A 14771-nucleotide genomic window follows, 5' to 3' on the forward strand; every position below is an offset into this window, starting at 1 on the left:
GTTGGCCTCCACCTTTCCTCCTAGCCATGTGGGATTAATGATACACTCCAGTTGCTCCTGGAGCTATTTCTTAGGGGAAACACAAGGAATGCCACAGTGGACAACTGTAGAGTATTCTTGTGTTAGAGCACCTGGGAATGCCCCACTGGAACAGTGTGACAAAGCTGCCATGAGCACAACCTGTTAAGAAAGAGGCAGAAGTAATTCTAGATTGAGCTAACCTGATATACCTGTTGCGTGTACTAGTTGAACCACAACCTTCTCACTCGCTTCAAGCCAAAATATCCTATTACTTCTTTAAATATGAAGATAATACTCGAAAAGATGTGCTAGCAGGTGGTTTGTTGGAGCAGAGGGTGAAGATAAGACCAGAAAAAGTTCATGAAAGGAGATTGGGTCTTTGCAAGCTGCGTGGAAGGGGTAGGATGCCGAGAGTAGAAGGAGGTCATGACATTTGCCTGCCGGTTTCACAAAGGAAAGTAGTTAAGGGGGATGTAAGAATGTAACAGCGCAGCCCAATGATATAAGAGCATATTTTGCTTTGTTTAGCAATAACAACATGGTCTAAAGCCCTTATACCTCCCCCGGTTATATTTAGACTTGCACTGCGTTTCAATGTTGAATTCTTTTAGTAGCTCTCACTCACCTCTGCCTCTTAATTGCAGTTATTATTCCTCATTACGGAAGTTTTGCTAAGCTTCAGCCCATTTTTCCTGTGGTTATTGACAGTCTCTGTTTCCTTCTTCAGCTACACCCTCTGCTTTCTTCATCCATCACCTTTGCACATCAGGACACTCCCCAGCTCTGGAAGAAGCTCTTGATTAAGGGCTGTTGCCTTCAGTTCCTGTTGTATCCTCCCTGCAACCTACTAGTTGTTCCATGAGGGATTCTCATTCCAATTTCCAAAACCATGCGGGCCTTTTTATGTGTTTGTTGTTATCTCCTATGCTCTGTTTATGTTATGAACATACCTTTCCCCTTTGTGTACTTGCAACATTACCTGAAATTTGAAAACACCCTACCACTTATCTGATGTAGCCACATCTAGGGTGGAAGTGACAGGGCTGTATTCATCTAAGTGCAGTGTTGGCATAAACATGTAGGAGCAATTTCGGTCGAGAGTAGCAGGATTAAACCCTACTCGTCCAGAAAACTATCAGAGATTTTTAGTGTTCATAGAAAGGCAAGAAGATAGTGGTTTCAAAAACCTTCTTTGGAAAACGAAACACACCAAACTGCGTGGAAATCAGTGGGCTGGATTTTTTTGTAAGACCACATGAAAATGACATCACAGAATTCCCCAGCACAAGGGCAGTCACTGCCAACCACAGCACTATCACAGAGGGAAGCGTGGTTTGGAACGGGCTAGAGACTGCAGTGCTGTAATTATTCATGCTTCTTGGAGTAATCCCCTTGGGCTGTTCAGTTAGATATATGAATTTCACTCACTGCCTCTCTTCCTTCTCACTGTGACAGGTTTGATTTTGGAGTTCTTCTGTATTAGTCAAAAAAACGCAATGTAAAGTACATAAACCTCAAGCAGGAAGACTGGATATGTAGAAGCTCAAGGAGCAGCTAAGTTGAAAATACCAAAGCTGATAATTTTTAACCATGAGTGGATAATATGTTTTCTGTTTCATTTCCAAACCAGTACTAAGAAGTCATATAGTTATAAAGCAACTCCGCTCAATCCAAATCCTCTTAAGAACAAAGAGAGCTATTTATTTTTATAGCTTGGAATTAATCTGCCCTTTATATACTAGGCACAAGGCACATGGGCATTTCAAGGTTTCCAAGAGGTACTTACTTTTCTGTGCTGGAGAGACTTTAATAATTCAACATTAAAGCAATGAAGGATGTATGAAGAACTCAAGCAGTGTAAACTAGGCAGGTATTAAGCTGAATTCTTGAAGACAAGAAGTGCTGAAATCCAAAGAGCATTGAAAGACCATTGGAGTTAGAAAAGTGGAGATAGTGCAAAAGATGAGCTAATAAAAGCACCCTACGTGCAAGAGGAATAAGGAGAAATTGTAACTAATGTGCTACTGAAGTAATCAGGTAGCCTCTATTTTGTAGTACTATGGTATCCTGCGAGCTTGAGAGACTGATTTTCAGAGCTCACGTGTGCACAACTCCAGCTACAGTCAGTAAACACTGTGGATACATAACCATTCTGAAAAGCTGGTCCTGAATGGTCCAGGAAGTCTAAGGCAAAGACATTAATTAAACCCCTTAGTTCCCAGCTAGTCTTTCACCACAAGAAACACCCTTCATTCCTTTCTTGATTCATGCAGCCTCAGAAATACATAAATATTTGTCAAGCTAATCGCATTCCATGGCAGTATTGAATAGCACTTGCTCTAACAGACATAGTCTTAATATAATGATGTGGTAATGCTTATGAAAGGGTAGTTTTGTGGCTTAATTATAAATCAGATTTTATGCTATTCTAAGCCCTGGCTCACATCACTAAATTTAGAAAAGTCATTTAAAGTACCCTGGGCTTCCGCTTCCACCCAGAAAAATCACCATGATCATCGCTTGTGCTCCAACAGGAGTGTCATGACACTAACAAAATTAATGTTTGTAGGTAGTTTGAAAAAACTTTGCAGAATCGGTGTTGAGCATTATTTTTATTCAATGTTTTAGAATCGGCTCCATCCTTGTTCATTACCTCTGTCTTGAGCTCTGCGGTACCTTTGTGCCTTGGCAGACGAGGAACTTTGTCACTGGTTTTTAAGCACTGGCTGTCTCGGCACAGCAATTACAGAGATACAGGAAGGGTCCAGGGCTGTAATTTTAGGAGATGGGGCTTCAGCAGCTGTCAGTTTTTGTTTTGCCATGTCCGGTACTGCAGGCCTTTGTTCTGAGGATGCAGATGTCTTCTGGACGGCAGCACCCAAAGCACTGATCAAACCCAGTTGAAAGTACTCCCCCAGTCCTTCTGGGGGAGCCTGTTTTAACTTGGCCTAAGCTAAGCCGTAGCATTTATAGTATGGTCTCACACAGGGTTGCATCGGTACAGCCAGCCTGGTGTTCACCAAGAGCGGGAATGAATGGGAAGGCCTAGCAATGTCTTATCTTTCACTGCTTCCAAAATTCCCATGCCAATGAACAGTGGTCTGGGGTTGTGACAATCTTTGCATCAAAGACTCTCCAAGGCAGCCACTGGCATCTTTCACTGTTACACCTGAACAGGAATGATCCATTCTTAAAATGTAGCCATAGGTGGGACAAAAAGTAGCTTACATATTACTTTTACAATAAAGTAAAATATGAATACACATTAATACACTCGTAAAGGCTCCACACAGATCTTTATGTCTAAATAGATCACATAAAAAACTGTGCAGGCAGTTTAAAAGCTGTATAACTAAAATATAATTCTGTCCAAAGACAGAAGTTGAACCGATTTTTGCATCTCTCCCCAAAAGTGAGAGCACTTCCCAAGGATAGCACGTTGTTTTGCCAGGGTATAGCATGTTGTTTTGCTATCACCCAAAGAACACAGAAACAACTAAAAAAAAAAAGGAGGGGTGAAGAAAAGATCCTGTGGTTGGTAATTTCTGAACTATTTCATGGGTGAATATTGCTTTTACATAACCTGAGTGAGAGTCAAATGAATGCAGGATGCTTTCATCTCGTGAATGCTGAGCAATCAGAATGATTTCCCTGAAGGGTTTCCATCTACCTCTAATGCTTGTTCTTGCTTGCTGTTAAAACAGCTGAAAATGGTCGAGGAAGACAAGCTTAAGATAAAGATGATGACAGGGATGCATACAATCCAAACCAGACCAAACAGAGGTCTAGTCTTTAGGCCTTAAATGTTGCTGACTCAAGTCATTCTGATGTTCACAGCTGAATTTGGGTATATTACTGTGTCGTGGTTTAACCCCAGCCGGCAGCTAAGCACCACGCAGCCGCTCGCTCACTGACCCCCCACCCCTGGGATGGGGGAGAGAATCAGGAAAAAAAAAACTCGTGAGTTGAGATAAAGACAGTTTAATAGGACAGAACGGAAGGAAAAACAATGATAATGATAATAATAATAATATGACAATAGCAATACTAAAAGAATTAAACTATACAAAGTAAGTGGTGCACAATGCAATTGCTCACCACTCGTTGACCGATGCCCAGTTAGTTCCCGAGCCGCGATCCCCCCTCCCAGTTAACTCCCCCCAGTTTATATACTGGGCATGATGTCATATGGTATGGAATAGCTCTTTGGCCAGTTTGGGTCAGCTGTCCTGATGGTGTCCCCTCCCAGCTTCTTGTGCCCCTCCAGCCTCCTTGCTGGCTGGGCATGAGAAGCTGAAAAATCCTTGACTTCGTATAAACACTACTTAGCAACAACTAAAAACATCAGTGTGTTATCAACATTATTTTCCTACTAAATCCAAAACACAGCACTATACCAGCTACTAGGAAGAAAATTAACTCTGTCCTAGCCGAAACCAGGACATACTGGAATAAGGAGCAAACAAAGTCAGACACAAAGCAGCAGTAGTATCACAGAGCGGACACCATCTACAAGTTGCGGAGTATGTTCGATGTTATTTTCAGTCATGAGCAAGCACAGTCATAAATAAAATTTTGGTCAGAAACTCAAGCTGCTGCAGTTGTACCAAACTTTTATTCCAGCAGTAATTTCCCAGCATTCTCATTTCAAAGCTGGTTTGTACAGTGAAACACTTCAACAATACAAAAATGTCAACCATGGATGCTGTTTTCACTTGCAGCCTCTTCGGAAATTTGTCATAAATATTATTCTTGGATTTGAGCATGCACTAGATCATGTTTGCTTTTTGTTATGAGTTGGAAAGGAATGCTTCAGGAAATCACGTTTGGACTTGAAACTCCATTGGTGAAATTCCCAGCTAGGAGACACGACAAGTTTGTGATATTTGTAGGACAAGGAGTTCTATTAATTGAAGATGCTTTTACATATTACCTACACACCAGAGAACCTTCTGGTTTTATTCCCTAGTGCATAAGAGTCAAACCCTCTTCAGATACACTATTCATTTTCATTTTGTGAAAAGTGAGGTTTTGTGAAACTAATGGAGTTTTCAGATTTAGTTGTGAAGGAATGTTGTCACGGGCAATGGATGAAAAGCATTTTAGACAACAGAAGAGGATGTTACATAAATTGCTTCTTGCATCAGGGGAATAATACAGCCTATGGGGACAATTACAATTTAAGAATTGTAACATAAAGATGTAGGCTATATTACATCCTTGATCCACCTTGATGGGATCTGTTTTCGAGGTTCACACTAGTCTTTGATCATATACATTCTTCTTCAGGAAATTTTTGCCAAGGTTTTTCCATCATCAAGATCCAAAAGCTATTTATACCAGCGAGCACTGTGGACTGAGGGCTATTGCAAAATGCTTTATACAGTCTTACGAGCAATGATTCTGTGAAATTATATAATGAAAATGTGTCACATTTCAACTTCAGCTAAGACTATTAACAAGCAGGAGTTTGGTTCTTAATATTATAAACTACATACCAGACCACCTGAAGCTTTTTTCTTAGATATAGCCATAAAAATAATTTTTAAAATACACAAGAAATTTAGGAGTTTAAGTCTTCTTTCCAGAAAATTTGATCTGCGTCTCAATGACAGTCATCAAGACTTCACTTTCTAAGGCCAAACTATAGGTTTCCTATGGCATGGGAACCTTTTGCCAGTCTAGCTATGTCACATACCTAACAAAAGACTAAGAAAATGTTTACTGGTACAGTTTTACATACCAGTTTACGTAAGGAGGTGAAATAGTATAGAAAAGGCTTGGATTTGCAGGGGTAGGTAGTGCTACAACAGAATTACTTAGCAGTTTGCCAGTGTAAATTGCCAGTGGGATTGTACTAAGACCTAAGAAACTATGAACTTCTTCCAGGCACTTTTTCCCTTCTAATAGAAGTATTTTCTAGTTAAAGCATGCAGACATTTTATGAGACACGAAGCAGGACTATAGCCGAGCTTCTGCAAGATGTCTCATCTGATCCATCAGCTCCCTTTATCTAAAGACTCAGTAGGGAATCTTTCATTTGCATGATGTGTAACTGTCCCCTCCATTTCAGAATCTTCCTTTACAGAGTATGAAGGAAACCTTATCACACGATGCTATAATTCATTGCTCAAATTTTTAATTTCTGTTTTATAGGCTTGGAGGGCTGATCATAGGAATACTCTACTTCTCTGGGAAAAAAAAAAGTTGTCTTGATTTTTCTTGAATATCTTTCAAAGAAAAGCCAGATGCATTTGATGTCAGTGTAAATTTCACTGGCTTGGAAATATACAAGACTGTATCTAAAAAACATTTTGAATAGTTGTAGCTTAGTTGTGAAACCTAAAGCAAAAGAGCTAGATTTTAACTAACTTTCCTTGAAATTTGAATTAGTGAATAAATTCCTTACATCTATGAAACATTTTGACTTCAGAAAGGTATTTCAATGTGCCAATTGGGTAATTGCTATAGTGATTTTATGCTATAATCACCAGCTCTTTATCTGTACCCTTTGGCATCATTAAAAAAAAAAAAAAAAAGAAAAAAAGAAGTATGGAAGAAAAGGAAATAAGTGGTCCTGAACAGCGACTGACTTGAAAACAGACATGAGTGTTTGTCAGCTGCCTTTTTAAGTGAGAAGAGGATGAACTGAAGGACATATGCTCACCACTCCAGAAGGGTTGTAACATCATAAATTTGTTATTCTTTTATGGTCAAGGTGTCCACTCAAAGAGATGGATATAGCCTACAGACTATATTGTGGTTATTGTTTTTCTGACTCTCATATCTACCTATAGAAGTCCCTGTTGGTATTTTAGAGTATGTTCTTCATCTGACAGATAACCAACTATTATTTCTTTATTTTTTAACTTTTTTTCCCCCAAGAGCCTTAATCATGAGCAAGGACCCCATTTTGCCATGTACACAGAACAAAGAGAGGAAAGAGGACAGGATTAACGTGGTCGCAGTTGTTTGGTTGAGGAGACAGCTGTGAGACAGTGTTCTGCCCAGGGTGCCAGCAGTGATGTCCTACTGAAGAGTCCGTCCCTATTCCAGCCCTATTCCAGCCTGACGGTGATTGTTCTTGACAGCACCTGAGGGTCTTGTCCCTATCTTACTCTTCGTACCATCTCCATAGATTACCCCTAGCAACAATTTTTGTGCTACTTTAAGGGCTTTCTGTTATACCAAGTGATGATACATCCTCTTTGTTGAAAGCTGGCTGTTGCCATATCTTGAGAAAATAAGTAACCTATGTTCACTTTTGCCAGGGTGAGTGCCAGAGATTGTCCGTGTACATTCATTTTCCTCCCACCGTCAGTGAACAGAGTACTTACGGGACAGCCTTTTGGTCACAAGTGCCTACATCTGGCAAAACAGCAGAGTGTGAGAATTTTTCAGTTTGCTTTGCAGAGGAGCACTTTTGATTCCTGCTATGTGCCTGGTGGTCTCTTACAGCAAAATTGTTTCTGAAGTGGATAAATGCTGTGTTTTCTTTCCATGAGTGTCATTCATTGAGGCGTCATGAGTGAGAAGACTATGAAGTAACATAGCATTGCTTAGAAAACAAAGCTGACTGGAAGAATTGTGCTTCAGGCGGGTTCAGGTAAGAGCACCTTTTGCGTATAGTTAGACTGTTGCTTAGTAAACTCCACCAAGGTTGTCAGTCTGTCCAGTTATGTCAGTGACAGGCTTCCCAGCTATCTGTCTGAGGGCAAGCCAGTTTGTCTGTACATAGATCTATCACCTTGGGTCCTGAAGTGACATCAAGAGAAAGGTGTTTCGGGCCTCTTAGGCTGTTGTCTGTGCTGTGCTACTCACGGTCTTTGTCCCTTATATGCAGACTGGCAAGTCTGATTTGTCTTGAGTAGGTCAATGAGCAGCTTGTGAGAGTTGAATCTGAAGGGCAAAAACTCATGTTCTGCTTTGGAAAAGCCTCCTTCTTCAGTTAAGCTGTGGAATTTCTTGCACAAAATGTTGCGGATGCTGAAGGTTTATACCGACTAAAGAGAAGTCCAGACAAATTGATGGAAGAGTAATCTGGTGAGGATTTTTATATACATGCTCAAGAAATTCTTGAGCTGCAAAATAATGGAACTGGGGAAAGGATTATACATACTTGCCATGTTCTTATGTTCTTTGAAAGCCTGTGTTTTTTGACAGTGGCAGAGCCAGGATACAAGGATAGATGAATACTGTGGCCATTCTTGTGTTCTTACTGCGCTCAGCTCCCTGCCGTTTTATTTTTTAACAGAAAAGGTGCAGGAAAGTCCCACCCTCGCCAAACATGTTCCATCATCATTAGTACTCCCCAGGTCAGACTGCAGGGATTAATTGGCCTATGAATCTTTTCAAGAAATGTTTCCTGGGATGTCTGAAGGATGGAGATAATAGCAGGATATTTTGTCTGAGTTTTTGGAAGTTTACTTCTGACACTGGCTAATTTGTCTGTTGGGCAAATCTTACAATAATTTATTCTGTTGATACAATTTATACCTTAATAGGTATAATGGAGTCTTCCATCCTATATAGCATCCAAAACTCTAACATCAAGACAAGTTAACTTTAAGCAGTGCTGTCCACCAGTCAGCTACTTTCTATCTCCCTAGTAAATGGTGCATAAAATCAGAGGGCTTGGAAATAAAAAAAAAAAAAAATTACTCATCTTCTGAAAAGGCAGGGATAGCACGGATTGCAATGCTAGCAATAGGCAAAAAACTTTCTATTGTATACTGCCTTTTCATCTGGCACAAAGAGTAACCCTAATCTTTTGAGGTTTTTGCAAAGATCTTTAGGTTAAAGGTGAGTGCTGCAAAGAGTGAAATGATGTTGATGGGGCAGGGAGCACACTGATCTCCATCATATCATGTTCTGCTGAGAGCATCTGACCTCTGATCCTGAGTATAGACAACTGGACTGCTTAGTGGGCCTTTTCAGTATTTTGTAGTATCCAGACAATTACAGACAGAAAAATCTCAACTGTGAGTGATGGTTCCCAATGGATCCACATAGCATATGATTTTCTATGCCGATTATTCTATTTTTCTTTACACAAATTGGTTAAAAAACCCCACTGAGTGGTTTTTTACACTTTGTGGTTAAAAAGCCACAACGATAAAAACAAATCTTGAAAAACTCTGCGATTTTGTTCAGCTACCAATGTGTATAGCCTCATCTATGGCTTTCTCTGGAATTCTAGGTTAAATCCAGCATTCCAGTCATCATCTTCATATCTTGCTATGGTCTAAGTTACTAGAGAGATTACCTCACTTCATCTCCTTATGGTATGGCATGAAAGCTACATACCACTGCATAAGTAAAAATATCAACTGTGTGAAGCAGATAGACTGTTCATGCTGCCAAGCAAATTAATTTGCAACTTGCCTCTCCAGAATAGTATAAAAGCAAACCTTGATGCCTTCAGAACAAAATATATGGTAACCTCCTTCAACATAGGCTTCCCACCCCATCACCAACAGAATAATCTCCCATCTACTAAATAAAGCCCAGCTGTTAGTGACAAGATTGACAATAATCACACACATTTCTTACTGTGTAGGCATAATTCAGGGAGGTATGCTACCGTCAGAAACTGGAAGCTATTCCTCTAAACAAATCTGTTCAATGCCAGTGATGATAATTACTAGTGATTATTCACCGATTGCTAATGCGGTCTAGATTTAGACATTCCAAAATAGGGACAGCCTGGCAGTTTTTCACATGGGTGTGCGTTCAGGCTAAATTTTTAATTTTTAGCTTCTAACAATAACTCTCGGTAAGGAAAAAGCTAGTATTCAGTAGCTGAAATCTGTACTGCCTAAGCTTCATACAGTTTTAGGTTTACTTTACAGGCATATAATACTTCAACTCGAAAATAAATTGAACTCTAGGAGGCAGAGGAGGAAGTGTTGCCTAAAGCCTGTTAAAATAAAGGATGTCAGACAAAAGATGAAATCGTCTTTCTGGTAGAAGAGATTTAGACTAGGTCAAAGGAAAAAGGGAAGTTGTTATAATTCAATTGCCCCCTGGAAGCTATGCTGCATGAGATTTGTTGGAAGAAATCAGATCTTTTGTTAGACCAGATGGTACAGCTGCAAAAATATGACAAGCTTTCAAGCACACAGAGTATTCATTAACTGATAACACAGATGTAGCAAACTCACAGCTAACTACAGAACAATACTGCATGTGTGAGTAAATAGATCTCTCAAACCTTTTTGAAAAGACTGCTTAATCCTTACCTCTATAGTCCTCTCTTTAGGGCGTTCGGGCACTCATCTAAATCTTATAAAGTGAGTTTCCAGTACTGAAAGAAATAAGCATATAGTGGGAACCTGAAATGGCAGTTCATGTGAACCATTTGAAAACTGATTTTTTTTCTTGTGGGTTGTGTTGCTCTTGTTGTTGGATTCTTTTCATCTGGAACAAAGAGCTGATCTTATTGTGTGACCAGATCAGCACTAGTGTCAATGAAAGGGAGAGAGGAGGAATGCACGAGGAGGGGCACTGCAGTTTTAGATCACTATTAGGCCTCAAGAGCATAGCAAAGAATTCAAGGAGAGTATCCTCTGTGCCCCTCTTTTCACTGATCATGCAGGTCAGCTTTGTAGGTGTGAGAGAAAATTTTGAACATTTAAATGTTGGGTTGAAAAATTGTTTCAATTTCTTACAAATGGCATTTTGCAAACTTATGTGATGCTTAAATTAATGATATTTTCTACAACTAATACCATTTAAGTAATATCTATTAATGTTGTGCTAATAAATCTGCATTCTGTTAAATGGACAGTTTCAGCTCATCTGAATTCTTTGAGAATTACTGTATATAACTGGACACTGATTAAGCAGAACAGTATGAAGAGGAGCATGGTTGCAGATGGTTTGTGCCCTCAGAGAATGACTCTGATTTGGTCCTTAAAATACTGTTCTCCCTGGCTGCATTTGTGTTGTCTCTTCTGTGGCTCCCAGGATGTCTGCTGCCTGTCTGCATTCCCAGTGGCAACGTGCCCTCTGTACAGCAGCTGGCTGAGCCTGGCTCATGGGACTTTCTAACTGATGATGCTCTCCACATCCTCCTCTGAGCCATGGACCAATCCAGCAATACAGGGGGAAGAAACAACTAAACCACCGTCTGGTCAACTGCTTCCCTGTACTCTCCTTTGTTTCCCATTATGGAACAGAACAGCTTTGTGCTGCAGAAACCTCAGGTGATGGCTCCTTATTTTGTGTTGCCAGTGCATGGGGTGACTCCTACAAAGTAAATGAATTGGTACCATCTCAGCTGTCCTAGGGGTTTATGGTATGGGAACACAGGTTTAAGTACTACTGCTGCTCCCTCAGAGACAAGATTCCTTTTTGTTACTATTAGCTAGTAACACTACTGCTGTGGTTTGACTGACCCAGGGAGAGACTGGGGGTAGAAGAAGACAGTCACTGTGTTTCTCCTCACCTCCCACCCCACAGCTCCCAGTGAGAGGAATATGTAACTACAAGCCAATGCTAATCTGGAGATAAACCCACTGACCTTTGTAGGTTGGGCTATCTGTACACAGACCTATTATAGGCAGGTAGTGTATCTATATTCTAGGTAATTATATGGTCTCACAGGGTTATGCAAATACCTATGAGAGTACCAATCCTAATGACACCCTGCTGATGCAAGCTAGTCTTGTTATCCCATATTATAGGACTGTGGCGTGGAAAGACTAGGTAGCCAGCACAGGGTCATCCAGTCAGTATGTACCAGGGCAGGCAGTAGAACTAGTTACTCAAGCTCCAGACTAGTTTCCTAACTTCTGTCTTGTCCTTCCTATCCATCTATGTCTTTGCACGTGGCTGCATCCCAGTGCTCTATCTTATTTTCCGTGATTGGTTATCTTGTACACTGGCTCAAGTAGGCATAAAATCTTGTGATCATATGTGCCATGACATTGAATTTCCTATTCCATCTTTATGAGAAAATTTTGAAACTTAAATCTGCAGCTCTTATTTGCACTCGGTAAAGAAAACATAATGAGACACACCATTCTTAAGCTTCAACTTGATGCATCTACAATGTATTTTAATTCAAAACTGTCTAATCCAAAAGATTTTATTTTAAGGACTACAAATATATGCCTTTCTGCTGAGTAATCGTTGCTTCAGTGGGAAATAGGAAGCCCGCAAATATAAGCTTGGATTCTCAGCATGACCTATTGTGGCTCACAGCCACCTGTGTTTACAGTAAGAGATCGCCCATGTGCATTAGTCTGTAAACAGTATCAAAACCCAAAGCTTTTCTCTTTTTCTCTTTCACTCTCCATCTACTGCAGTCTCAGGGTGTCTGCATCCAGGCATAAGCGTCTGCACAGATTTTTTTTTTTTTTTTTTTTTTTTGAGGTCTAAGCAACCTAGCAGTTCTCTGAGCTAGTGCTTCAAAGATGCCTTTGCATTATTTGTAGTTGAAAAGATTATTAGATTATTGTTTTCAGTAGTAAGGAAGCATTTATTAGCTGCCTCAAACCCTTCCTGGTCCTCTAGCAGTGGTTGCATATTCAGATAACCAGTGCATATTCAATAACCAGTCAAAACATAAATGAGAAAAAGCCAAAACCATGAATTTCCCCCATGTGTAGGGGGTGTTGGGGCACCTCAGTTTGGCATTTGGGGACTCTCCATTTCTCCATGTTAGCTGACTTCAGACTGTCAACAAACTGTCTTTCTGACCAGCACTGGAGCAAGGAATAGCCACAAACTTTATTTTGCAACCCAATTATGAGTCTGCTAGACTACATATATATTCGTGAATGTAATTATGCAAAAAGACTTAAAACCCGAGGTTTCTCATAAATGTCATTGGCAAAGAATGGAATTCAGACCAAATTAGGACTTGATATTTTTTACAAAATTAAAAAGTGCACTCACATTTCAGGTAACAAACAGAAACACATTTGTGGAACATGTAAAGCACAGCTGTTCTTACCACCTGACTATCTCCAGGACAACAAAATCCTCATGTGCCTATCTCTGTTCATAAAATACATGGTGCCCGCATCTAACAAAGGTAAACTGGCTCAACATGGAAGGAAGTTCCATGGTTGTTGCAAAGATGAAGAAATCCCAGCATATCCTTGCATCATAGAATTGAATGCCACTTGCGGCTTCTGAAGCAGGCTTGGGATTGTCCTGCACTCCTAGTCACTGCACAACCACTCCCACTGCCAGAAGGGCAAGAATGTGAATTGCTGCTGCCCTGGAAGAAGCCGAGACATTTGGAGCCAAGGAGCCTGAATGAAACAGCTCTGTGACAAGTGTCTGGAAATGCATGCTATGCATGCTAGCATGGGGAGCACTGCACTGATTGCTGTAGCCTGTCTTTTGCCTTTTTTTATGATGTCTTTCATGACCTCCAGGCATTGACGACCTGATGCTAAGATCAAGGATATGCACAGCACTTGGAGTCTGTTGCCTGCTTTGCCACATACTTCCTGTGTGACTTCCTTAAACTGATAAGTACAATGTAACTGCTCTGCTTAAGCCTTAACTGTTTCTTGTCTCCTAAGTGTATTGAGAACAGAGCTTTATGAACCTTATGAAATATGAGAAATGCTTAGAAGTTACCTGAAGTGTTTTGTTAAATAAAGCAAATATGCTGTAAATTTTGGGCAGATCCAAGGGCACAGGATAGATAGATAGATAGACAGATAGACAGACAGGATAGATAGAAGGACATGTCAGACACACTAATGTAAGCAAATTATGGTAAAGAAATCTATGACAATTTACAACATTTTAGGTAACAATAACTTGTGCAATGGAGAACGAGGAGTTGCTTATCCTACTGGCCTTCACAGGAAAATTGCCTTGCACTTTTCACAAGTCAGAGTATTTGGATGGGTAGTCCTGGATAGTAGCTAACTCACTGGGCATTCACATCTCATGGTATCTTGTTCATGCACCCACATTCTGAGAATTGAGTCGGCGCTTCACGTGCTGGAGCTGAAAAGGTTCAACCTGGTTTAGTCGCATGATGCTGAAGCGTTTCTCTGAGTGAGCACACTGAAGATGTACTGATTTTTAAAAATCCAAAAGTAAAATTAGGGCTTTTAAAAGTGGGACATGAGACTGGAACAGCTCATACAAAACTGGAAAATATTCTGAACTTGACCTTCTTAAAACTTTTGAGAGCAGGAAGTGAAATAAAAAGTGAAATTGTTTCTTCTTATTAATGATTATGGTTTTCAGTAAAAAATAATTTTTAAAGCATTTTTAGCTAATCAATATAGAAGCTAGAAACAAACAAAATATTATCTTGTCTATTCACTAGTTACATTCTGCTGCGTCACAGAAAAACAAATGTGATCTGTCCTCTTAGAAAATTTCCTTGTTCAATTAAAATAGTTTTGTGTGTGTGTATGGAAACTGTAAATATTATGAAAATTCTGAGCTGCCTCTTGAACAATATGAGCCTTAATTTTCTTACAAAGGACCTGTTCACTGCATAACTGATAGGAATACCAAATCACCTTGTCCCCCAAAGGATCTCATATCCTGGTATGACTTGGACAAGGACATAGTCTTCAGGTTTTTTGTCAGAATACCTGTGTGCCCCAGCCCATCTATTTCTCAGATGAAAGCTTCTCCTTGTATCTTTCTGTAAATCAAACTCAGAGCATTCAGAAAACATTTTCTTCATAGCTTGTATACAGTCTAGCAATGCCTGACTACGTGCTCTTCAACATGTTTGGTATTTTGCTCGTGCATGAACAGAA

Source organism: Gymnogyps californianus, chromosome Z, assembly GCF_018139145.2.
Source record: "Gymnogyps californianus isolate 813 chromosome Z, ASM1813914v2, whole genome shotgun sequence".
Taxonomy (NCBI): domain Eukaryota; kingdom Metazoa; phylum Chordata; class Aves; order Accipitriformes; family Cathartidae; genus Gymnogyps; species Gymnogyps californianus.